Raw genomic sequence first — 3,295 nt, 5'->3', positions numbered from 1 at the left:
TGGACTCACTGCTCTGCATCCCCAAGGTGACAGTGCACGCTCTGGAATCACTTCACTGCATCACCAGTGTTGCCAGTGCACTCTCTGGACGCACTGCACTGCATCCCCAGTGGTGCCAGTGCACTCTTTGGACTCACTGCACTGCATCCCCAGTGGAGCCAGTGCACTCTCTGGACTCACTGCACTGCATCCCAATGGTGCCAGGGCAACCTCTGCACTCACTGCACTGCATTCCCAGTGGTGGCAGGGCACTCTCTGCACTCACTGCACTGCATCCCCAGTGGTGCCAGTGCACTCTCTGGACTCACTGCACTGCTTCCCCAGTGGTGCCAGTGCACTCTCTGGAATCACTGCAGTGCATCCGCAGTGGTGACAGTGCACTCTCTGGATTCACTGCACTACATCCCCAGTGGTGCCAGTGCACTCTCTGGACTCTCGGCACTGCATCACCAGTGGTGCCAGTGCACTCTGTTTACTCACTGCACTGCATCCCCAGTGGTGCCAGTGCGCTCTCTGGACTCACTGAACTGCATTCCCAGTTGTGCCAGGGCACTCTCTGGAGTCACTGCAGTGCATTCCCACTGGTCCCAGGGCACTCTCTGGACTCACTGCACTGCATCCCCAGTGGTGCCAGTGCACTCTCTGCACTCACTGCACTGGATCCCCAGTCGTGCCAGTGCACTCTCTGGACTCACTGCTCTGCATCCCCAAGGTGCCAGTGCACGCTCTGGAATTACTTCACTGCATCCCCAGTGTTGCCAGTGCACTCTCTGGACTCACTGCACTGCATCCCCAGTGGTGCCAGTGCACTCTCTGGACTCTCGGCACTGCATCACCAGTGGTGCCAGTGCACTCTGTATACTCACTGCACTGCATCCCCAGTGGTGCCAGTGCGCTCTCTGGACTCACTGCACTACATTCCCAGTTGTGCCAGGGCACTCTCTGGAGTCACTGCAGTGCATTCCCAGTGGTGCGAGTGCACTCTCTGGACTCACTGCACTGCATTACCAGTGGTGCCAGTGCACTCTCTGGACTCACTGCAGTGCATCCCCAGTGTTGCCAAGGCACTCTCTGGACTTACAGGACTGCATTCCCAGTGGTGCCAGTGCACTCTCTGGACTCACGGCACTGCATCCCTTAGTGCTGCTAGTGCACTCTCTGGACTCACTGCACTGCATCCCCAGTGGGGCCAGTGCACTCTCTGGACTCACGGCACTGCTACCCAGTGGTGCCATTGAACTCTGTGGACTCACTGCACTGCATCCCCAGTGGTGCCAGGGCACTCTCTGCACTCACTGCACTGCATCCCCAGTGGTGCCAGTGCACTCTCTGGACTCACTGCAGTGTATTCCCAGTGGTGCCAGTGCACTCTTTAGCATCACTGCAGTGCATCCCCAGTGGTGCCAGTGCACTCACTGCAGTGCATCCCCACTGGTGCCAGTGCACTCTCTGGACTCACTGCAGTGCATCCCCAGTGGTGCCAGTACACTCTCTGGACTCACTGCACTGCATCCCCAGTGGTGCCAGTGCACTCTATGGACTCACTGCACTGCATCCCCAGTGGTGCCACTGCACTCTCTGGACTCACTGCACTGCATCCTCAGTGGTGCCAGTGCACACACTGGACTCACTGCACTGCATCCCCAGTGGTGCCAGTGCACTCTCTGGACTCACTGCACTGCATTCCCAGTGGTGCCAGTGCACTCTCTGGACTCACTACAGTACAGCTCCAGTGGTGCCAGTGCACTCTCTGGACTCACTGCACTGCATCCCCAGTGGTGCCAGTGCACTCTCTGGACTCACTGCACTGCATGTTCAATGGTGCCAGTGCACTCTTTGGACTCACTGCACTGCATCCCCAGTGGTGCCAGGGCACTCTCTGCACTCACTGCACTGCATCCCCAGTGGTGCCACTGCACTCTCTGGACTCACTGCACTGCATCCCCAGTGGTGCCAGTGCACTCTGTGGACTCACTGCAGTGCATCCCCAGTGGTGCCAGTGCACTCTCTAGAGTCACTGCAGTGCATCCCCAGTGGTGCCAGTGCACTCTCTGGACTCACTGCACTGCATCCCCAGTGGTGCCAGTGCACTCTCTGGACTCACTGCACTGCATCCCCAATGGTGCCCCTGCACTCTCTGGACTCACTGCACTGCATTCCCATTGCTGCCAGTGCACTCTCTGGACTCACTGCACTGCATCCCCAGTGGTGCCAGGGCACTCTCTGGACTCACTGCAGTGCATCCCCAGTGGTGCCAGTGCACTCTCTGGACTCACTGCACTGCATCCCCAATGGTGCCAGGGCACTCTCTGCACTCACTACACTGCATCCCCGTGGTGCCAGGGCACTCTCTGCTCTCACTGCACTGCATCCCCAGTGGTGCCAGTGCACTCTCTGGACTCACTGCACTGCTTCCCCAGTGGTGCCAGTGCACTCTCTGGAATCACTGCAGTGCATCCGCAGTGGTGACAGTGCACTCTCTGGATTCACTGCACTACATCCCCAGTGGTGCCAGTGCACTCTCTGGACTCTCGGCACTGCATCACCAGTGGTGCCAGTGCACTCTGTTTACTCACGGCACTGCATCCCCAGTGGTGCCAGTGCGCTCTCTGGACTCACTGCACTGCATTCCCAGTTGTGCCAGGGCACTCTCTGGAGTCACTGCAGTGCATTCCCACTGGTCCCAGGGCACTCTCTGGACTCACTGCACTGCATCCCCAGTGGTGCCAGTGCACTCTCTGGACTCACTGCACTGCATCCCGAGTGGTGCCAGTGCACTCTCTGGACTCACTGCTCTGCATCCCCAAGGTGCCAGTGCACGCTCTGGAATCACTTCACTGCATCCCGAGTGTTGCCAGTGCACTCTCTGGACTCACTGCACTGCATCCCCAGTGGTGCCAGTGCACTCTCTTGGACTCACTGCACTGCATCCCCAGTGGTGCCAGGGCACTCTCTGGACTCACCGCACTGCATCCCCAGTGGTGCCAGTGCACTCTCTGGACTCACTGCACTGCATCCCCAGTGGTGCCAATGCACTCTCTGGACTCACTGCAGTGTATTCACAGTGGTGCCAGTGCACTCTTTAGCGTCACTGCAGTGCATCCCCAGTGGTGCCAGTGCACTCACTGCAGTGCATCCCCACTGGTGCCAGTGCACTTACTGGACTCACTGCACTGCATCCCCAGTGGTGCCAGTGCACTCTCTGGACTCACTGCACTGCATCCCCAGTGGTGCCAGTGCACTCTATGGACTCACTGCACTGCATCCCCAGTGGTGTCACTGCACTCTCTGGACT

Source organism: Anser brachyrhynchus (genome assembly GCF_964034855.1).
Source record: "Anser brachyrhynchus genome assembly, contig: SCAFFOLD_45, whole genome shotgun sequence".
In the NCBI taxonomy this organism is placed as follows: domain Eukaryota; kingdom Metazoa; phylum Chordata; class Aves; order Anseriformes; family Anatidae; genus Anser; species Anser brachyrhynchus.
This window is presented reverse-complemented; position numbering follows the sequence as displayed.